The sequence below is a fragment of the Petaurus breviceps genome, unplaced genomic scaffold (assembly GCF_028583685.1).
Source record: "Petaurus breviceps papuanus isolate PSGF00001 unplaced genomic scaffold, PetGlider_PUasm1.0 38, whole genome shotgun sequence".
NCBI classification, from domain to species: Eukaryota; Metazoa; Chordata; class Mammalia; order Diprotodontia; family Petauridae; genus Petaurus; species Petaurus breviceps.
The window spans coordinates 38,634,940-38,659,431 of NW_027186304.1; the positions used below are offsets into that span (position 1 = coordinate 38,634,940).

The window sequence follows — 24,492 nt, forward strand, 5'->3', positions numbered from 1 at the left end:
TATCTATCTATCTATCTATCTATCTATCTATCTATCTATCTATCTATCCATCTATATTTAAATAAATTATCAATTTCACTTCACTGAAATATACTTAAGAGTCCCAGGTTCTAAGCTCCTCTTTTTCTTTGTTTAGACAAGAAACATCCTAAAAGAACTTCTAGGAGTGTGATGTCCTGGTTTAATTAACCAAACATATTAAGGATTGTACGCCAGTACAAGAATTAGCTTCAGTGTGAAAAAATCAGTAAACCTGTTCTTTTTCTTTTGGGGGGGAGGGACGGATTCTTCTCAATAAGTTACTATACTGTCTTCCACAACCCCCACCCCACTCCATTATTCAGAATTTCAAACTGAATCTGCCTTAGTTTGCAAACTTTAATATTCTGCTCTGTACAATTCTCCTCCACTTTGAAAACAGTTAGCAATGTCACTAAGTCTTTAGTCACCCAATGACAAAACAAAAATCAAGACAAAACAAAGTTTTGAATCCTGTTAATTTGGTCAACTGGACTAATGGATAGTGATTCAGCATCAGGAAGACCCAGGTTTAAGTCCTGCCTCTAACACATGCCAGCTGTGTGATGCATGTCACTTAAATTAGAGCAACCCTTTGGGCAACAGGTAAGTTGTGTACAACTGGTGGAATCCTGATGGAGCTGTCCCCAGCCCCAATGTTCTGAATTCCTTGTAGGCTTCACTGAACGCAGGCCCACTGCACCTATCTAGCCACTCACCGCCCCATCCCCACACTCATATCCTAACTTCTTCATATATGCCACAATGCTCACTAGACAACAGGTGTGCCCATGAACTCCTATTTCCCACAGAACCAGCAGGTGCACTCAACCACAACCATCCATCTAAGTCTCAGATAGGACCACAATACTCAGCCAATCAGCAAGTGGTACCACCAGGATGCCCAAGCAGTGTGGACCTCAAAACAATGGAAGAAGACTTTCCCTAAGTAAGCACCTTCACAGTAATAGTAAAGAACTGACCTAGAGTGAACTTAGGATGTAGAGAGGCTTATAATAATATCATTATCATACATACACACACCCCCAAATGGGTTTTTCTGTATGCATTGTGGGTAATCACATGTGCAGTTCCACCCTGGCTGGGACCCCTCACCTATTACCCAATACCTTAACAATCCCCTCCTGCTATGTTATTGCATCTTTACCCTATTAAAAATCCATCTTGTTTTCTCTGAAGCTGCTGGTTCCTCTTGGAACTTGGCCTGCTTCATAAGAGGCATCAATCTCAACAAATGCCTATACTTGGATTAGAGGTCGTCTGATTGTGAACTGAGATGGTTTTACCACAACACATCATGAAATTGCAATATCACCAGTGATAGAAGTTTTCACACTAAGAGTATTCATAAATCCAGACCAAAATTAAAGCAAACAAAACAGAAAAAAACAAAAACTTCTCTCCCTCAAAAAAATCCACCTCACGCCCTAGTTTAGTTTGTAAAATCAAAATGGCAGACTGGCATGAGAAACATCAGAGAAATAATAGCTTTGCCACTGTATGATGACACAGGAAGAGACCCCCTAATTTCTTCAGGTGTCTTTGGATTTATATTATTTTAAATACATTTTGGTTTGGGGCAGTTTTGAATAAAGCTTTAAAAATCATTGGGCTTTGAAACATTCACAGAGTCACAGAAGCTCAGAGGTTCAAGAGATCTGAAAATAATTTAATCCAATTTATTCATGAAAAGGAATTCTTTGTACATCAAGAAATGGTCATCTTGTAGATGACCTCTAGTGATCTATTCCAATCTAACCTAAGATATATTTATTAAGAGTTTTATGACCTGCATAGTGCTAAATACAAGAGTTACAATGCCAAAAAGAAAAAAGTCTTGTCCTCAAGGAGATTACATTCTCTTATAGATATGAGAGACGTAAACAGATAAATATATACCAACAATAAGAAGAGAAGGTAACTAGTTAAACTAGATTGTGATTATTATCAGGTTCACAAAAATAGGATTCTCCATAAGAGATGGTACAGGAATGGAGCCTTTCAGGAAGCTTGAGGCTCTAAGAAGAGGCATCAAAGGCAGTCTGTTCAAAGGCTCAGAGGCAAGAGACAAGAGTGCAGAACTGAGTGGAATGTAGAGTACAGGAAGCAAAGTCATGTATAAAACATCCTTTTGGATGTTTTATATGTTTTATATGGAAAAGTTGGCTACAGCCATTTTATGGAAAGTCAATCTAAAAAGTCTGTGTTTTATCCCAGAGGCAGTTCGAGGTTGTTGGGCAAGTGAGCAAAATAATCAAACTATGTCTACCACTGTAGCAAAAATAGAGCAATCTGGAGACAAGGTGGCTATGGGGGGGAAGGAATGATGAGTTCTATTGTGGATATGAGGAGTCTGAGACACCTACAGTGCATCCAGTGAAAAGGGTCAATAAACAATCAATGACAGGAGCTGGAACACAAAGCCTTATGTGTAGAGATGAAAACTGAACCAAAGGGAGGTAGAAAACATTACTGAGAAAGGATACAAAAACTGAACAGAAGTCCCAGAAGAGTTTTGGGGAACATCCATAAATATGGAATGGGCACTCCCCATAATCAAGCTTTTGCCAAGGCCTGTCAATTTTACCTTTGCAACATCTCTTGATTATTACAACAGCTGTTGATGGGTTTGCTTGCCTCAAGTCTCTTCTCAATCCAATCCATTCTCCATTCTGTCATCGAAGTGATTTTCCTAAAGTACAGGTCCAACCATGTCACCCTCTCTCCCTTCATATACTCTAGTGGTTTCTTATTGTCTTCAGGAGCAAATGCAAAATGCTGTTTGGCATTCAAAACTTTTCATAACCTAGTTCCCTCCTAACTTTCCAATCTTCTTACACTTTACTCTTTGACATGCATTCTTCCATTTATGACACTGGCCTTCTGAATGTTCCATGACAAGACATTCCATCTCTTGGCTCTGGACATTTTCTCTAGCTGTCTCCTGAACCTGCAATTCCCTTCCTCCTCTGCTCCAGCTACTCACCTCCCTGGCTTCCTATAAGTCCCAAATAAAAGCTCACCTTCTACAGGAAAACGTCCATAACCCCTCTTAATTCCAGTGCCTTCCTTCTGTTAATTATTTCCTGTTTATTTTATATATAGCTTGCTTTATCTATATTTGGTTGCTTATTGGCTCCCCCTTTAGACTATAAGCTCCTTGAGGGCAGAGATTGTCTTTTGCCTCTTTTTGCATCCCTAGCACTTAGCACATTGTCTGGCATATAGTAGGCACGTAATAAATGTTGACTGATTGATTGGTCCAGCAAAGAAGACTAAGAATAGTCAGAAAGGTAGGAGATCTGTATCACAAAAACCCAGGGAGAAGAAATTATCCAGGAAGAAGGGATGTGTTTGGGGCGGCTAGGTGGCACAGTGACTAGAGCACTGGCCCTGGAGTCAGGAGGACCTGAGTTCAAATCCAGTCTCAGACACTTCTCTCTGTCTCTGTCTCTCTGTCTTTCTCTCTCTCTCTCTCTCTCTCTCTCACACACACACACACACACACACACACACACACACACACGTGTGACCTTGGGCAAGTCACTTAACCCCAACTGCCCTGCCTTCTCCCCTCCAAAAAGCAAAAAAAAAAAAAAAAGAATTTTTTTAAAGGATATGTTCAACAGTATCAACAGTACTTCAGAAGTACAAGAAAACTTTGCAGCAATACAATGATCTAAGACAATTCCAAAAGACTCATTATGGAAAATGTTATTCACATCCAGAGAAAGAATATGGATTCTGAATGCAGATCAAAGCACATTATTTTCTTTTTTTTTCTTTCTCGTGGTTTTCCCCTTTTGTTCTGATTCTTCTTTCACAACATGACTAATGTGGAAATGTTTCCTCTGACTGTGCATAAATAGCCTTTATCAGATTATCTGCTGTCTTGAGAAGGGGGAAGGGGAGGGAGAAAAAAATTTGGAACTCAAAATATTGTAAAAGTGAATATTGAAAAATAAATGTATACTTTAAAAAGAAGTGTAAGAAAAGATAATAATACTGGGCTGGTAAGAGATTGTTATGGCAACTCTGTAGAGAGCAGCTTTAGTTAAGTCATAATGTCAGAAACCAGATTGGACTGGGATGTGGAGGAGGAGGAGATGAAATGGCGGTAACTAAAGTAGAAGGCTTTTAATAGAAGGTTGGCTACAAAAGGGAAGAGAAATTTAGGAAAATATCTTGAGGGGACAGAAGTTAAGGTTTTTTTTTTTAGGATGGGGGAGATGTAGATGTATAAATAGGCAGCAGTTGGGAAAAGCTTAAGGAATAGAGGAAGAAGGCGGCTGAAGGAGGAAGCTGCTAGAGGAGGCAGAAAAGTAGGCGATCAGGGCACAAGTAGAATGACTGGTCTTGTGATGAAAAGAAGACTTCTTCATCAGATACTAGAGCATAGAAAACAAGAATGGAGTATACTGTCAAGGGAATTTAACATACTGGATGGGGAGAAGGAACTTGTATGATGAATAGCTTTTACTTTATTTTTATATGATGAATAGCTTTTATTTTTCTCAAAAAAGTAACAAGGCAAATCTGCTGACACTGAGAATATAGCCTGGAGAAGAATAAGACATGGCTGACCTAGGCATCCTCCTTCAAAAGAGGTTCTGAAAGGAGTCGTCTAATTAGAGGGAAAAGCTGAAGGGGCAGAGGAAACTTATAATGTGAAAATTCCAGGGCTGTAGTGAGTTTCCAAGATGAAAGGAGACAAAGTCTGTAGTTCAGTCTAGAGAGGAGTAAGAGTAATTATTAGTTGATATATCTGGAAAGAGTGAACCTCTCAAGTTATAACAGCAGAGGGACGGTCTAGAAGAGGCAGGGAGAAACAAGGATTATATACGTACCCCCTCATCATCTTCCTGGTCCAGTATGTTGTCAGGGAAGGAGAATGATAAAAATATCCAGTACTGGAGAGGGCAGTCTACAGGGTAGACTGGAATACACAATGTATAAGAGGAATAATGTATAATCAGTTTGAAAGGGTACAATAAACCCTTTATACTACTAGTCACAGAAAACCACTGAGACTGCTTGATCAGAGGAGTAGCATGGTCAGACCTATGACTAAGGAATATAAGATTTGCTCTCTCCCCCCTTCCTTTTCTTCTTACACCTTGGAAGGCATGTCAAATATAAGTCACCTTGATCTTCTTCCCCATGGCAGCCACAACTGATTTATCCTTCCTTGGTTACTTAATACCACTCTGTTGTAGAGGAAAGAAAGAGGAAGGGCAATGGATTTCAAGTCAGAGGGCAAAGGTTTGAATAATGGCTCTGTTCCTTACTTCCAATGTGATAAATCACTTCACTGAATCTTAGTTTCCTCTTCTCTAAAATTAAGAGGTGAAACTGGAGCATCTCTAAGATCTCTTCCCACTCTAAATTCTTTTTGATTCCATGTGAACTATTCCTGAGCATGTAGTATTTGTGTGATCAAAGAATCATAGATGTAGAACTAAAAGGGACTTCAGAAGCCATCTAGTTCAACCCCATAATTTACATATAAGGAAATAGGTCCAGAGAAGTTGTGACTTGCCAAAGATTACATAAGATAGAAGGGATCAGAGGTATTCAAGCCAACAAGCATTTATTAAGTAATTTTTTATGTGCCAGGCATTGTACTAAGCATGAGAGATACAAACCATACCCCTTCTCTCCTGCCCTCACACCAAACCATTCCTGCCTTCAAGGAGTTTACAATCTAGTGGAGGTACAAACAAGATACACATACAGGACAAATTGGGGATAGCCTCAAAGGAAAGGTACTAAGATTAAGAAAGATGGAAAAGCTTCTTACAAGGGGCAGGACTTAGGCTGAGACTTGAAAGCCAGGGAAGCCAGGAGATGCATATGAGGAAGGAAACAGTTCTAGGTAAGGGAGGAAAACCAATAAAAATACAGAGTTGGCAGATGGAGGGTATTATGTGAAGAAAACAGGGAAGTAGGAGTCATTGGATTGCAGAGTATACATGGAAGAGTATAAGGTTTAAGAAAACTGGAAAGGTGCAAAGTAGAAAGGTTATGAAGGGCTTTGAACACCAGAGAATTTTATATCCGATACCAGAGGTAAAAGGGAACCAATGGAGTTTGTTAAATAGGGGAATGAAATGGTCAGACTTATGCTTTAGGAAGATCCCTCTGACAGCTGAATGAAGAATGGATTAGAATAGGGAAAGACCTGAGGTGGGGAGACCAAATAGAAGGCTATTACAATAGTCTAGGACTGAGGTGATAAGTGCCTGCAGTGGGTTAGTGGGAGTATCACTGAGAAGGGGACATATTTGTGAGATGTTACAAAGGTAAAATTGACAGGTCTTGGTCACAGATATATGTAGGGGATGAGACTGTGAGGAGCTGAAGATAGTACCTAGGTTGCAAGCCTGAAGAACTAAGAGAACAGTGTTATTCTTTACAGTAACAGAGAAGTTAGGAAGAGGGGAGGGTTTAGGTGGAAATATAATGCGGTCACTTTGGACATGTTGACTTTAAGATGTCAATGGGACATCTAGTTTGAAATGTCTAACAGGCAGCTGAAGATGTGAGACTGGAGGTTGTTGAAAAAAGGTTAGAGTTGGAAAAGTGGCTTTGAACATTGTTAGCACTGAGATGATAATGAATTCATAGGTACTGATAAGAACATCAAGAAAAACAGTATAGAGGGAGAAGAGAAAAGAGCCCAAGATAGAGAGCCCTTTGGGACAGCCATGGTTAGTAGGTATGATTTGGATAAAGATCCAGCAAAGGATATTGAGGAGTGGTCAGATAGGAAGGAGAAGCAGGGAAGAATATTGTGTAATGAAAATCTAGACAGAAGAGAGTATTGAGGAAAAGAGGGTAAATGACACTATCAAAGACTGTAGAGAGGTCAAGAAGGATGAGGACTGAAAAAAAAGGTTAGGAAATTTGGTGACAAGAAATCATCAGAAACTTTGGAGAGAACAATTTTTGTCAAATAATGAAAGTGGAAGGCATACTTTAAAGAGGTAAGGAATGAGATGAAAGGAAGTAGAAACACCTATTATAAATAGCCTTCTCAAGAAATTTAGTCAGAAAGGGAAGAAAAATATTAGATGATAGTTAAGAGGTGGATAGATCAAGTGGGGGTTTTTTAAGGATGAGGGAGACATGAGCATGTGTGCAGGCAGTCAGAAAAAAAGGAAAGATTGATAGTTGAGAGAGTTGGGATCAGAGGAGGCAGCAGTCTGCTAGATGGGGTGTAATGAGATCATTTGTACATGTAGAAGAGTTTGCCCTGATAGGTAAAAGGACCGTCTCATTATGTGAGATAAGGATAAAGAAACAGATAATGGCAGAGAGCAACTAGGCGATCAGAGAGGAAGGGAGAAGAGGGAGCTCTTCGAGAATGGTCTCAATATTTTCAGTAAAATATAAGGCAAAGCTCTTAGCTGAAAGGGTTAGGGAAAAGGAAAGAATGGGAGATTTGAGAAAGAATGAAAAGGTTGGGAAGAGCCACTGTGAAGAGTGGGATAGTGACCTAACGTGGGAGGTATAAAGAAATTGTCCCGTGGCAGTGAGGGCCCAATTGAGGTCATATAACATAAATTTTCAGTGGACCAAGTCAGCATGGCTTTGTGATTTTTCTCCAACTTTGTTCAGCAGGATGTAGGTAGGAGTGAAAGGCAGTGGGTGGTGGGAGTGATCTAACACTGAGGCTTGGCAGGGCAAGACTGGCCAAATGAAAAGGGTGTCAGGGAATCAGGAGAAGAGGCTGGTTGAATTGGTTCACCACTGGGGCAAGATGGGGAAGAGAAGGGAATATAGCTAGAACAGGTGTGAAAGAACTAGTAAAGAACTGAGGCGTCGAGAGGTCATGTTGTTAACAAAGAGCAGGGCTTGGGGTTGCAAGGCAAAGGGAGAAGTAACGACAACAGATTGTGATGAGATCAGGGAATTTCAGAGTTCATGAATATGAAGTGATGCATCTGAAGGTTATAGCAAGATCAAGGGTATGACCTTATGTGTGGCTAAGTGGGACGGAAGAGTAGGTCATGTTAAATGACTAAGTTGAGGATGCTTGAGAGAGAGAGAGAGAGAGAGAGAGAGAGAGAGAGAGAGAGAGAGAGAGTGAGTCTGTGTGTGTGTTGAAGTCCCCTAATATGAAGGCATTTTTACACATAATATAAATGATGTTAAAATTTGAACCTCAATACTATGATTTTGATCTGCTGCTCTTTCCATTGTTTCACTGCTTTCACTAAGCTTCCTTGAGAATTCACTAATTAGTTTTCTTTAATCTTGCCTGTTTGTTTTTATCAGGTATAACAATCTCTTTTCACAAAAAACATAATGAATAAGGATCATTAGGAATAGGGATTGCAGGGCAGTGACTAGCTGTGTACTTTCTTTTAGCTTAGTCTTCCCATTTGTCAAATAAATGTATCATATGCTATCCACTCCAGGGGGTTAATTTAACTCTTGTAAAAACAGGGTCAATGCCAATCAAAATTACCTGGAAGTAATTACTCCATTTTCACTCACATGTTTGCATGTATTCAAATAGTCTTTACATATATATATATATATACACACACACACATATATATATGCATATATATGTAAAATGTGCAAGGATGCATGTATTTACATGGATGCTTTTTTAAACTACAATCATTTTTTAAAAGACTTTTTATCAAAATTTTATTAGGTAAAAGAATGTATAAGGGAACTGATTTTTTAAAGGAAAATACACAAAGTTTTTCTGATCTACATGTTATCCATCAAATTAGCAGTCATGTTATCTTCTACTGTTTTACCTAGAAACATCTTTTCAAGTCACTCAACAGCCCAGTAATTAAAAACAACATAATAGACTATAATTTACCACATTTGGTAACCTCATTTTTGCAGTAATTTTTAAAAGCCAAATTCTAGGATTTAAATGCCTTTCTTAAAAGAAAAACCTCTCCCACTAAAATTCCTAAACAACATGAAAATGTTTAAAAAAAAAAAGTTCCATAAAAGCAGCAAAATCTTTGAATTCTCTTTTAGGGTAAAAAAAAAAGGTTTCACCATAAAATAATAATATCTTTAATAATAATAGCTTTTATCACTCACAAAATAATATCTTTATCTGGCTATAGGTTACGATTTTTAAAATTCATTCATGGCCCTGGAATTTCTATGACTTCTAAACATTTATACTCCTAGGAAGGTATGAAGCAAAAAACATCCTCTTTAGCGTCTAGATTTAGGCATCTCAGAGGGCCTCCTTACTCCCTTTTCTAAAAGAGGGACACTCTCCCCACCTTTCTCCAATAACGTTCATTCATTAGTGAATTAGCACAGCACAGTCATTCCATACTTATAAGCATTTATTATATACAACACTCTGTGCTCAACATTCAGGGAATTTGTGTATTAAAGGGAAAATAGGCAAGCATCCTTAAAAAAAACACCACCTATTTCAAAATGTTAATGAGGGGTTACATTAAGACATGCATGAATGGAATACCTACACTAACAAAATCTTGGATCTTTGAAGAATTTAAGTACAACACTGCTTTAAATACTGTCTTACTTATGTCGGTTATTTTTATTTACTGGCATGAAAATCTTCCTTTTGTTCAGGCCTGTGATTTCAGTGTTTTATGGAACTCCCCAGAGAGGAAACTCCCTCTTATCAATTCAGAGTAGCAACTGCTTCACAATTTATAGTTATAGAGAACTGCTTGAATCACTGACCTCATTTTTGCAATAATTTATAAAAGACAAATTCTAAGACGTAAATGCCTCTCTTAAAAGAAAACCTCTCAAACATTACTTGCCAGGGTCACAGAAGCAGGAGAGGTTAGTCTTGGGACTTGAAATCAGGTCCTCCTGACCCTGAAGCTAGTTCTCTATGTAACACCACTTCTTAGTATTAATAAATAGTGGTCAAGAAATAAAATGAGGTCTCAATAAAACTTAAGTGTTTTGAATAATATCACCTAGACTTTAAAGTATAATGAGAAATTAATTAAAAGATCACTTTTTTCCTTCAGAAATGAAACAGTTGCTCTGAAGGAGAGCTCACTCTCTGTTTGGGGGGTAGAATATGCATAACTCTCCCCCTATTATGCCTCCCCTCCGCACACTAGTCATGTAAAATAAAATAAATTCTAGGTAACAACACTGAGCTGGGAAGATCAGGGAAAGCTTCATAGAGGAGGAAACACTTGTATTGAGACTTGAAGAAAGAGAAGCATTTTGGGAGGCTAAGATAAGGCTCATTCTAGTCATGGAGGATGGTTTACAAAGAAGTAGGAGATGGAACTTCTAATTTAGGTAATGGTTAATATTCTAGTTTGGCTAGAACACAAGATATACATAAAAGGGAGTAAAAAGAAGATAGGCAAATAGAAACCAAACTGGGGAAGACCTTAAACGCTAGCACTGTAAAGAATGCAAGTAGTTTGTGTTTTTATTCATGAAATGATGAGTTACTGCAGGTTTCTGACCAGAGGAGTGATAAAGTCGCTCTTGGGAAGATTCTTTTGGCAGTTGTTTGGAATATGGATTAGAGAAGGGAGAGATGGGAGACAAAAGAGGACAATACACCAGATAAGAAATGGAAATGGGGGTAGAAAGAAGAGTAGCATCCTACTTTCAACCTCTTCTAAAATGATATTAATTGTTCTTGTATTTTTATTATGCCTTACAACTTGTTTATAAAATGCAGTTAGCGTCAGCATTTTTTTGTAGAACCATGTCATGAAACTTTGCACTTGCATTTCACAGTGCAATTTTCATGGGGACATTTTCTTACTTTTGCAGGGCAGAAATAGGAATAACAGTTTCATTAAACTTGGCAATCATGTGATTAAAATTAATTAGTAATTAATACTGGCAACTGATTAGATATAAGAGGGAGGTGGGGTAAAAAAAAGTAAAAAATTACTCTGATTTTATAATCCTTGGTGATGAAAATTTTAATGCGTCAATTGATATAGAGAATTCTCAAGTAAAGGTGAGTCTAGAGGAAAAGAACATGGGGAACAGTAAAAAAATTCTGGACTTAGAGTCAGAAGACCTGGATCTGAATTCCTTTTTTGTCATTTGTAACCTGGATCATCATCAAATGGAAAAGTCACTTAAGGTTTCTGGGCCTCAGTTATTCCAGCTGGAAAAAAGAGGGGGTGACCTAGGTGATCTACAGGATCACTTCTATGAATATTACAAATCACCTACTGAATATTTCACACCAGATATCCTACAGGCATCTCAAATTCATCTTGTCTAAAACACAAGGCATTATTCACTGAGCTCATGCTCAGACCTACCACATCATTTGCCAGTCGTCTCGTGCCTCATCATCTGTCCTCAAACTTCTCCCTCTGACCTGGAACTCAAGCTCTGGGCCTTTGGATTGGCGAGCAATCACTGTATCTTACCATGACACCACTTTTCCCCCCACTTTCTATGTGCTCAACATCTTCTTCCCAAACCCTCAACTTCAAGCGCAACACATTTTCCAGTTCTAAACCAACACCACCATAACTGAAAAGGACGTGTCAAGCAATTGCTCTATGACTCCTATCACTATTTGCTCTGAATTTCCTGTCCAAAAGACTTGGTGCTGGTCATTACTTGTCAGTGTGCTGTCTTCCCCTAACAAGTAACTTACTACACTACTTAAAGGCAAGATATAACTTATTTGCTTGCATTTGTATACTCAACACTTAACACAGTGCTTGACACATAGTAAGCACTTAATAAATATTCATTCATTCACTTTTGCCTTCAAATTCCTAATTTCTCCCAAGGTACCACCAAACTCCCAATCAACAAACCTGAGTGTCCTCCTTGATTCCTTACTCTCCCTCACTCTACTTATCTAATCATTTGCCAAATCTTGTAATGTTTACCTAAACATCTCTTTTGTCACCTTCTTTCTATTTATATACCACCATCCTTGTTTATTCTTTCATCACCACTTGCTTGTACTGCAAAAAATAACGCTTTCTAATTGTTCTTCCTGACTTAAGTCTCTCTTCTAATTTACCCTCCCCCAGTTACCAAAATTCTGACCATGTCACTACCCTACTAAATAAGCTCCAACAGCTAGTTTCGATTACATCTAAAATCAAATATAGACTTATTAGTTTGTCATTTAAAGCCTTTTATGGCCTGATCCTAGAAACTATCTTTCCAGCATTGTTATACATTTACTCCTTTTCACACATTCTATAGTCCAGTTAAACTGGTCTTCCTACAATTCCTAAAAAACAATACTCCTCTTCCATCTTTGTGCCTTTTGTATTGGCTATCTATCCTCCTATGCCAAAAGGTATTCTCTTCTCATTTTAACTTAACTCTCTAGTTTCCTTTAAGACTTAGTTTACTATCTTCTTCTTAGTTTCCTTTATATCCCTATGTATTTTATTTTATGGACTTAAAAATATTATTCTGAGAAGGAGGTTCACAAACTCCATTACACTGCCAACAAAGTAAAAAAAAAAAGTTAAGAATCTCTGTTCCATATGAACTGCTTCCTGAACCCACTAACTCTTAGCTCCTTCTCCCACCAAAAATAATCTTGCATTTAACTCTGTAGCAGCATGCATATGTGTATTCATTCTCTCTCTCTCTCTGCCTCCCTCCCTCCTTCCTTCCCTCTCTCTCTCTCCCTCCCTCTCTCCTGTGTAAAGATAATTAAACCCATAGGAGAGGATGAGATCATCAAGGGAGATTTCAGAGAGAGAAAAAGGCAGCTCAGGATACGGACTTAGTCTTTCTATGAGGCTGCAATCTGAGTCTTATGTATAGACACACCCTTCCCAGTGTTTCCAAATGCTTACAGAAAAACACGTCTGCGAGAACAGCACAACAGGCACCTCCATAGAAAGATTGTTATAAATGGGACAGAAAGCCAACTGATCTTCAAAGGAGGCAACACTATTAGAGTTCATTTTAGATTCTCTTTCTTGTCTTCGGCAGCTGGCCAAATGACATTATAATGGGGGCTTTGCTATGTTACAGTAGGATTTGGACATAATATATTAATGATGCTATTGTCAAGTAATGTTAAACAAGGCAAAGTTATGCATGTATGATGTTAATTCTTTATGGTTAGACAACTTATATTCACACAAAAACAACTGTTTCAGTATTATCGTCTTGTTTAAAAAAAGGCAAAAGGACATTTTAATAATAATATCCAAAGCATAAGGACTACCATGAGTTTTGGAAAGAATACTAGTTCTGAAGTCAGAAGACCTGAATTTACTTTAGGCAAGTCATTTAACCTCTCTTTGACTCAGTTTCCACATGTGAAAAAGAAGGGAGTTGGACTATAGGGCATCCCATAACTCTCGCCAGTCTAAAGTTCTATCATATTCACCCTTATGGAAAGCACAAGTGGAAATGATTTCAGCAAGTTATTTAAAAGAGGACTGATAAATATTTGACTAGTTTAGTTCATAATGGGGCAGCCAGGTGGTACAGCAGATAGAGCTCTGGCCGTGAAGTTAAAAGACTTGAGTTTAAATCTAACCCCAGACACTTACCAGCTGTGTAGCTGGGCAAATCACTTAACTTCTGTTTCCTCAACTGTAAATTGGGGATAATAATAGCGCCTACTTCGCAGGATTGTAGTGAGGTTCAAATAAGACCATATTTGTAAAGTACTTACAATTTCCTGCACATTTTTCTCTTTCATTCCTGGACGACTCTTTGTGACCTCATTTGGTGTTTTCTTGGCAAAGATACTGAAGCGGGCTTGCCATTTCCTTCTCCAGTGTGTCCTCATTTTACAGATGAGGATATGAGGTAAATAGGACTTAAGTGACTTATCCAGGGTCACACAACTAGTGAGTGCCGCAGGTTCAATTTGAACTTTCTGACTCCAGGACCAGAGCTTTATCCACTTCACCATCTAACTGCCCCACAAACCTGCCTGCAAAGTTTTCATCTTGTGTAATTTTAAAGATCTGCAGAGGAAAGTCTGAATTTAACTCTAATATGGTGAATACCTCATATAATTAATGTTCAGTAAATGCCCCAAATCGAACAAGTCTATCCAACCAAGAAGCCTGGAATATCTACTAAAAAATAACTCCTGCAAGAAACTTCTGGCCACCAATTGGATAAATGATGAGAATTGAAAAGAAATATAAGAGCTTCCTATAATAATAGCTAAATGACAGTATTAAGTTGTCACGTAAAAATCTAAATAAACTTTCTGGAATCAAGAGTTCATAATCTTTATTAACCACATTCTTACTGAAAATACTGTAGGGTACACTTCCCAAAACTATACTTGAAACAAATACAAAAAGGGTAATGCAGTATAGAAATTAAACTACTCAATCCCATAATTTATTTAACATTCTTATTTAGAAGTCATTTGAAACTCTCAAATTCTAGTGCTAGAAATGGACCACTCCTTCTTCTAGTCAGGGTTTCTCCTTATTGGTACATAAAGAACCTAACAGAATACAACTCTATATATAAAAAGTCAAGAGTTGCAACAGACATACAGAACCATCCATTCTGCCTGGGAAGTACGAAAGGTGGGCTGCACAGCTTACTTAAAATGTTTCTCCCCTTTATGCTAGCTCTTTTCCTATTAACTACTGACCCAGAATAACTAATAAGTTGCCGTTCCAAAGGCAGGGACAATTATACCCTTTGTGTTTGTATCCCCAGTAACCAGCACAGTGCGTAACACACAGTAGGCATTTAACAAATACTTGCTAAACTGAATTTAAGGACTTCTTCAAAGTCCTTCCTCCTGGCAAACTAAGGCTGCTCCTTTTGCCTTAAAAAGTTTCAAACACTGGCTGGTCATTTTTGCTATGCTTCAAATACATCTGTTGGGTCACTGTCATCAGAGTAGCATTCTTTTTAAGAGGAGGCAACAGAGAGAAGTCTGACCTTGGAGTCACAAAGACTTGGGATCAAGTGCTAAGTCTGACAGCAACTAGCTGTGAGACTATGGATAAATCACCTAACTTTTCAGGGCCCTGGGCAACTCTTTTAAAACATTAAGTTACAGATGTCTGCTTTGGTGGAGGGAGTTTTCCACATAAGACCTTCATGTACTGATGAAAGCCCAGGCACATACCAAAATGTCTAAATATCTCAATCCACATATAAAAATATGGAAACAAAGTAAATGCCTAATATTTGGAATAAATGAGAAATTCAGAGAAACACGGGGAAACTTGTATGAAGCTGATATAGAGCAAAAAAAATAAGGTAAAATAAAAAAATATAAAGTCAACATGGAAAGGGAAAAGTACTGCTATCTAATACCATGCTTGTACTGTACTATCAAAGTTGTATCAATGTCTTCATTATCTGTTTAAAATGTATAAACTGGATTAATGTGAAGGTATTAGTATTACCTATATTTGAATGCATGCCACCATGGTAGGGAGGGGGAAGTAGAGAGAGGGGAAGAAAATCTGAAACTCAAGGAATTGTGGAACTGAATGCTGTAAACTAGAAGTAAATAAATAAATTTTTAAGAATAAAATGGATAAACTAGTTTTTTGTAAAAGTAGTTGCTTTTTGGTTTGAGGGGATTTGTTGGCCTATCTGTTATATTAAAACATATCAATTAAAATATTAATTGGCTAAGTATGGACTGAGGAGTTCTAGTTACCTGTGAATAAAATAGAACTAGAGGTTTAGGAATAGATGACATGAGACCTAAAAACATTTGTGCAAACCAAGATCAGTGAAGTGTTACTGTAGTTACGTGTTCAAGTATGCATGTGTATTATATGTTAAAAACTTTAAAAGGTGTATTAGATTTTAGTTTGGGGTTCCTTTAGTAAGCATACCCTATGTCATTTGGGATACATACTAACACTTAGAGCACTTTAAAGAGTCCACTATAATAATAACTAAGTGCTTAGTTGTACTAAAAATTCTTATTTATTATTTAGAAAATAGAAATCAAATTTCTAGAATTATGAATTCAAAATTTTCATTAATCATATTCTATACTGTAATTTATCAGTGATTTCATAAGTGGGGACTCCCTCTAACAACACAGATTACAACCTCTCTAGACCTCACAGACAGTTTTTATGAACTATGTATGGGTGCTGAAAAAATCATCACCTATTACCTCCAGTGATAAGTCTTTTCAAAAAAAAACTTGGGTTAGACCTCTGACAAGATGTATACAGTCCACTGTTTGGTCTACATCTTGTCATTTCAGCTTAACAGAACATACCAGACTTTACAACCCACTGGGCATATCTTTCAAGAACCCTCCAAGCAATAAGGAGACATTCGAATAATTCAGTCCCATATTCTTAGGTGACAGAAATAGGAAAGGAAATCAAAAGGAGAATCAATATCTAGTATTTCTGGCAGTTCAATTTTATAACTGGGCTTTTATGACTGGTGACTAACAATGATTTTTCTACTCAGTACAAAGTGGCATACTATCTAAGAGTATTTTTTCTTTCTTTGGAGGGGGTAAGGCAGGGCAATTGGAGTTAAGTGATTTGCCCAAGGTCACATGGCTAGTAAGTGTTAAGTGTCTGAGGCCGAATTTGAACTCTGGTCCTCCTGACTCCGGGGCCAGTGCTCTATTCACTGCGCCATCTAGCCGCCCCAGAGTATTTTTTCTTGATTTGGCTTGATAAATAAAAAATAAGATATGTGAACTTTATACTGAATTTCTGAAATCTAGTATTTGTCCCCATTATTCTAATATCAAGTTAATCTTAGGAATGTAGCAATGTAACAAACTTGCTTATTGCCTGGTATTTAATTCATTACTATTACTGCATTAAAAGAAAAATCTTAAAATTTCAGTATCATTCATCCAGTTAAAAATTCACATCACTGACAAGTGTTTACAAGTGACTACTGATAAAGCAAATTTTTTTTTACTTTTTAGAATATTTTCTTTTTGGCTTGCAATATAATGTTTAGATTTTGTAATTACTTTATCCTATGATCTCTTAATAGTGATCAACAGCCTCAGGGACAAGTTTGAAAATCAGACCCTTAAGCAAATAGATCAGTAGTTCTCAAAGAGAGATGTCTAGGGATACCAAAGAACATTTCAGGGGGTACTCCATGTCAAATCTATTTTCAGAATAACACTGAGATGCTTATTGGCCTATTAAGAAACCCCTCCCTTTTAAAATTGCATTTTTATGTGAGGTTGGATTTTCTTTATGTACTTCAACCAAAATAATATATCACGACAGATTGAATGCTGAAATAGATATGAGAATTTCAGTTGTTTTCTATTAAGTTAGACATGAAAAAGATCTGTAAAAATACATAAAACATTTCTACTTTTCTCATTAAAATTATTTTTGTTTTGGAAAATGTTATTTTCATTAAAATTATGTTGTTTATGTTAGCATATGGGTTTATCATTGTTATTTTTAAAGGAATTCATAAATATCTAAAAAATTATCATTTTTAATATCTAACACAGTAAATATCTATGAAAATGACCCATGCAAACAAAAGTTCTTTTGGGGCCTCAATAATTTTTAAAGGATCAGATTGGGTAATGTAACAGAAAAGAAAAATGAGAAATGCTAGAGGAGAGGGACACTAATGGAGTGCTGGTGGAGTTGTGAATTGGTCCAACCATTCTGGAAAACAATCTGTAACTATGTACAGAGTGCTATAAAACTGTTCATACCCTTTGATCAAACAATACCACGAGAAGGTCTGTATCCCAAAGAGATCAAAGAAAAAGGAAAAGGACCTTGATGTACAAAAATATTTATAGCAGCTCTTTTTGTGGTGGCAAAGAATTGGAAACTGAAGGATGCCCAAGAATTGGGGAATGGATGAATAAGTTTTGCTCTATGATTGTGATGGAATACCACTGTGCTATAAGAAATGACAAGGGAGACAGTTTCAGAAAATCCTGGGAAAACTGATATGAGCTGAAGCACAAGGAGGTAGAACAATGCACAGAGTAAGAGCAAGACTGAAATGACGATCAACTGTGAAAGACTTAGCTGCTCTGACTAGTGCAATGTTCCAACACAAGTCTGAAGGACTCAATCATGCAGAATGCTGTCCGTCTCCAGAGAAAGAAGTGATGAACTCTGAGTGTAGACTGAAGTGTAATTTTTTCACTTTCTTTTTCTTGCCTTTTTGGGGGGCTAATATGGAAATGTATTCTGCATGATTTCACATGTATAACCCACATCATATTGCTTACCTTCACAATGGATGAGGAAGGAACTAGAATGAGGAAAAGAACTTGGAACTCAAAATCTTTTTTAAATGAATGCTTAAAATAAATAAATAAATAAATGATGAGATCAAGACGCTCGAGAACTGCAGGAATAGGCATTAGGGATGACTATCCTTTGCTAAGCACCATCACAATTAGGCTAAAGGCAAAGTGAAAATACAGAAGTAAAGAAGTGGATACCGAGAAGGTTGTTTTAACCTCAGCTGAAGCATAATGAGAGGATGGTGGAGTGGCTACAGAGTTGGTCTTGGAGCAGTGAGGAGCTCTACGAATGGAAAGTCTTAAGAGTCACGTGGAATACTGAGCAGAGTAGGTGGACTGCACTGAGGACCTCTGCTAACAGTTTCAAAAATATCAAGAAGATGAATAAGAGACAAAGGGCAAATCTGTTTGCCCTACTAGGAAAGGGAGCTCAAAAGCATAACCTTTGTCTTTAAAAAACAGACCATTGTTGTTAAAAATCAATTATACTGGTATAATACTTATGTGGTGAGAGAATACATTATTATAGAGCACATAAACAAATACAGGCAGAGGTTGTTCCCATTAAAAAAAAAATTGTGGGGGAGCAGAAATCAGAGACCTAAGGCTGGATCCTCGATCTACTACCTATGTGACCTTGAAAAGGCACTTCCCCCTTTGCAGATCTCATTTTCTTCATCTATAAAAAGGAAACAGGAGGTAGACTAGACTCTCTTTACAATCCTATGATCCAGGATTAGGTATTTGGCTGGGGCCATAGAAGAATGTCTGCCCCTGAACAAGAGCATCTCTGGAGCCAGATTCTGACAGCATCAGACCGCCTGGAAAAAGTACAGGAGACAAGAAGGGAAATACCCATGAAAAGGTCCTTGGGGGTGAAGGACAAAGCCATAGATGTGACAGATGCAACAGACTCAACAGAAAGCAGGGCTGGGCCGGATACCAGAATCCTCTGCATAAGCGATGCCACTATTTCTTGCCTCTTTGGAGGCGGTGAGGTTTTTAGGCCTATAAGCCTCTTCCAAGCCATGTCCCCTGTTTTAGAGTAAGCAGAATCTGATCTGTTTGTCATCTACATAGCCATTAAGTTAAGCCTGATTTAAGTTCCTTTTTATTTTTTTTTTAAGCAATTGGGGTTAAGCAACTTGCTCAAGGTTACACAGCCAGTTATTTCTGGGTGGGTGCTAAGTATCAGAGCCTGGATTCGATCCCAGGTTATCCTGACTCTGGGGCCGGTGCTGTTACCGCAGTGCTACCTGGCCGCCCCTTCAGTTCCTTTTTAAAAATACTGAGCTGTTTTTCTGCCTACCACCAGAAGTCTAGAATTTCTAGGGAAAGAAATGAGTTTCTGGTTCCTTCCTGACAGCTGACACATAATACTACCATGTTATTGTCTAACATGTGTGTAAGTTTGCCTTCTATTTATTTTCTGAATGTCCTAAGCAGCAGTGGAGTAACTCTCCAGTCTAGATTGCCAGCAGGCTAGATTGCTGTCTATGGAGACCAAATAAAGACCAGAATAATTTACCTAATCAACCCCTCAGACACACATGGTTCACAACCTTAGTGGGTGAACGAAATTTCTCTTGGTACTTCTTAAAAAACCATCACTAGACCTCCTCAAGCTTTAATTCTGTACCTCTCCTCTTCTTTTCTCAAATTCTTAGAAAAACAGTCTACACTCATTGCCTCCACTTCCTCTATTCCTCAATCTTCTGCTCTCTGACTTCAGATCTTATCAAGGAACTGAAACAATTCTCTCCAAAGGTGCCAATGATTTCTTAATCACCAGATCTAGCAGTTTTTTTCCCCCTAGTCATCATCCTTGCTTGACTTATCTGCCACAGTTGACAATTTTAACTACTCTCTTCCTTCTTTATGTTCTCTCCCTTGCCAAGAATTTTCTAACAATGCCCCTTAGTTCTCTCATTACTTGTCTGATCACTTCTTTTCAGTCTCTTTTCCTCGATCATCCAAATCATATACCCTGTTGGTATTACACAAAGTTCTGTCCTAGACCTTCTTCTCTTATCCCTCTACACTCCGGGTAACCTTATCAGCTCCCAATACTTTTATAATCATCTTTATGCAGATGACTCAGAGATCTATACATATTTCTATATCTCCAGTCTTAGTCTATCAGCTGAACTTTAGTCCTGCAACTTGGCATTAGACATTTCCAACTGGAGGGACTGGAAGTATCCCAAACTCAAACAAATCCAAAACAAAATTCATTAAATTTCTCTTGAAACCAACCTCTTTCTAAATTTCTCTATTTCTGTCAAAGGCATCACTATTCTCCCAGGTTCCTAATTTCAGCATTATCTTCTCTTCACTCTGTCTCAACCCACATATCCAATCAGCCACCAAATCTTGCCATCTCCTATCCAAGAGATGTGAAGTTTTAAAAGAGAGACTGCTTTTAGTTTAGGTACACATCGGCTCTAGCCCAGCTTATTGCTAACTGCCTCTTCATTGGTCTCTTTGTCTCAAGACATTCCCCACTCCAAACTATCCACATTAACTGCTTAAACTCAGACTTGACCATTTCACAACCTATCTCCCAGGGCTGTTTTGAGGACTAAATGATAATACCTTTAAAGAGCTTTGCAGAGTGTAGGGCATACAGTAGGCATTTGCTTGTTTCCTTCTTTTTATTTAATAAACTCCAGTGGCTCCCTATTGCCTTTAAAATATAAAGAGACTTCATAATCTTGCCCCAACTTACCTTTTCAAATGTACACTACCCCAACCCCAACTCTGCAACTGAGTCAAACTAGACTTTGTGCCGTTCGTCTCACAGGACATTTGCTCATCTGCATATCTTTGTTGGTCATCCCTCATCCCTGGAATATGTTCTCTCATCTCCAGGTCAGAGATTCTACTTTAAAGCTGTACTTCCTTCCATATTAATTTTTCTGATCCTCCTAATTGCTAGTAGCCTCCCCCTTTCTCAAACTACCATGTATTAAACTACCATGTATTTATAGTCTATGGAGACTTAGACCTGGACTTGTCTTGGTTACAATGCATACTCTGAAAACAAGGTTTGCTTCATTCTTTGTATTTCTATCTCTAATATTCAGAACAGTGCTTGGAATATTGTAGGTATTTAATAAATACTTACTGACAAATTGACTCCCATAGGACACATAACATAAAATATTTTCCATAGAAAAAAGGACTAAAATGTTCTAATTGCCTTTTTTTGCTAGAAGATACAAAGTTATCATTTTATGTAAATTTTTGCTTGCACCAGGTACTTCATAAATATTTGTTGAACTGACTGTACTGAAAACCAAGTACACTCAGTCAATAAACATTTATTAAGCAACTACTACATGCCAGGCATTGCGCTAAGCCCTGGAGATAAAAAAAGAGGCAAAAGACAGTCCCTCCTTTTAAAGAGTCTATAATCTAATAGGAAAGACAATTTACAAACATATACACATATGTATCATACATACATACATACAATTAACAAACACATATACATATGCAGATACAACAACGCTGTATATAGGATGAATAGGAAATAACAGAGTGAAGGTAGCAGAATTAAGATGGGTTGGGAAAGGCTTCCTGTAGAGTATGGAATTTTCATTGGGACTTAAGCCAGTAGGCAGAGATGATGAAGGTGAGTATCCCACACAACTGGGACAGGAAAAAATGCCTGGAGGCAAGAACTGGAGTGTCTGGTTTGTGGAACAGCAAGAAGACCAGTGTCACTAGATGAGAGTAAGTGGAGAGAAAGCTGTAAGAAGACTGGAATGGTAGGTAGGAGGGGCCATATCATGCAGGGCTTTGAACAACAAATAAAGAATGTTGTATTTGATCCTGGAGGTAACAGGGAGGCACTGGAGTTTATTTAGTGAGGGGCTGGGCAGCAACACGGTTGGACCTGAACTTGAAGAAAATCACTTTGGTGACTAAATGGAGAACAGAATGGAGTGGAAAGGCTTGTGACAGGCGGCCTCAACAAAAGGCTTCCGCAACGGTCTAGACATGAGGTGATAATGGCCTACACCACAGAGATGGCAGCATCAGAGGAGACACTTTCCAGAGACATCATCACAAAGGTGAAATCAGCAGACTTAGGCAACAGTTTGGGAGGGATAGGAGATAAGGAGTGAGAGATAGGATGACATCAGATTTAGGAGCCTGAGGGTTCAGGAGGATAGTATTGCCCTCTAGAGTAATAGGAAGTTGGAGATGGGTAGGATTTAGGAGAAAATATAATTCTGTTTTGTACATGCTGAGTTTAAGGTGTCTATAGGACATCCATTCTAAGACTCTGAAGAAGGGCAGTTAGTAATGTAAGACTGCAGACTGGCAGGGAAGTTAGGGCTGGGAAAGTAGATTTGAGAATCATGAACATAGAGGTAATTAAAAATTTCATGAAAGCTGATGAGATCACCAAATAAAGTAATATAGAGGGAAAAGAAAAGAAGGCCTAGAATAATACCATCTGGGACATCCATGGTTAGTGGATGTGACCAAAATGAGGATCCAACAAAGGAAAATGAGAAAGAACAATCATATAGATAAGAAGAGAACCAGGAGAGTGGTGCTCCAAAAACCAAGAGATAAGAGAGTATCAAAGATAAAAGGATACTTGACAGTGTCAAGGGCTGCAGTCATTAAGAAGAATGAGGACTGAGGAGAGATCACTGTATTTGGCAATTAAGAAATCCTTGGGGCGGCCAGGTAGCACAAGGAGTGAGAGCACCGGCTACAGTGTCGGGATGACCTGGGGATCAAATCCGGGCTCAGACACTTAGCACCCACCCAGAAACACCTGGCTGTGTAACCTTGAGCAAGTTACTTAACCCCAATTGCTTAGGGGTGGCTAGGTGGCTCAGCGAGTAAGAGCACGGGCTCCAGTGTCGGGATGACTTTTTTGGGGATCAAATCTGGGCTTGGATACTTAGCACCACACCCCAGAAATAACTGGCTGTGTAACCTTGAGCAAGTTACTTAACCCCGATTGCTTTTAAAAAAAAAAAAGAAATCCTTGGTAACTTTGGGGAGAAAGTTTCCTTTGAATGATGAAGCCAGATGGTAGGCAGTTAAGAGGAGATGAAAAAGAGAGTTAAGTGGAAACATCTATTATAGATGGCCTTTTCAAGGAATTTAGCCACAATGACAGAAGAAATAAAGGATGATAGTGGGGATGGAAAGATGTGGGGGGTAGACATGAGCATGTTTCTAGGTAATAAGGAAGTAGTTAATAAACATGGGAGGGATTAAAGGTAAACAAAAGACTGAAGGAGCAGTCTGTTGGAGGACATGGGATGGAAGGGCAATTGCTTGTGCAGGCAGAGGAGTTTGCCTTGGCAAGGAAGAGAGGCACCTTCTTCTTGTGAGATGGGGGTAAAGTGGGAGATACTGACAGAAGGCATCTGAATGACATGAAATGGGAAAAGGAAAGAACAACTCTTGGCGAATGGTCTCACTTTTTTCAGTCAGATATAAAGTAAATTTCTGAGCTGAGAGAGCACAAGGGAATGGCTTCTATAAGAAGCTTGAGGAGAGATGATAAGCTACTGTGATGAGAAAGGTAGTGTGTTAATAAGGGATGTATAGTAATATTGCCTGGCAGCAGTGAGAGCTCATAAATCATGAGCATTTCTGTATATAATACATAACTACATAATCTTATATTCGACAAAACATAGAGATTTAAGTTTTTGGCATAAGAATTCAGTATTTGGTATAACTTGTTGGGAAAGTTGGAAAATAGTCTGGTAGAAACAGGGCATAGACTAATATCTTAAACTATTTACCAAGACAAGGTTAAAATGATTGTATGACTTAGATACAAAGGAAGATATTACAAGAAAATCAGAAGAATATGGAACATATTATCTATCAGATTTATGGACAGGAGAACAATTTGTGAATAAATTTATAAAATGGGTATTTCAATTACATTAAATAAAAAGGTCTTATAGAAATAAAACCAATGTAGCCGAGATCATAAGGAAAGCAGAAAACTGGGGGAAAAACTTATAGACAATCTCTAAGATAAAGGTCTCATTTCTCAAATACATAAAGAACTTTGTCAAATTTATAAGAATACAGGCATTCTCCAACTGATAAATGGTCAAAGGATACAAACACCATTTTTCAATGAAGAAATCAAAACTATATAGAGATATATGAAAATGCTCTAAATTATTACTGATTAGAGAAATGCAAATTAAAACTTTGAGATATCATCTTATACCTATCAGACTAGATAAAATGATAGATGTTCTTCAAATATGGAATGA

At 37.9% G+C, this 24,492-nt stretch overlaps 1 protein-coding gene across 8 annotated transcripts in view; it reads right to left on the reverse strand.

Annotated features, from left to right (window-relative positions):
- OSBPL1A (oxysterol binding protein like 1A) overlaps nucleotides 1-24,492 on the reverse strand; it is a 359,956-nt gene that overhangs the window by 55,372 nt on the left and 280,092 nt on the right. The window lies entirely within an intron of this gene.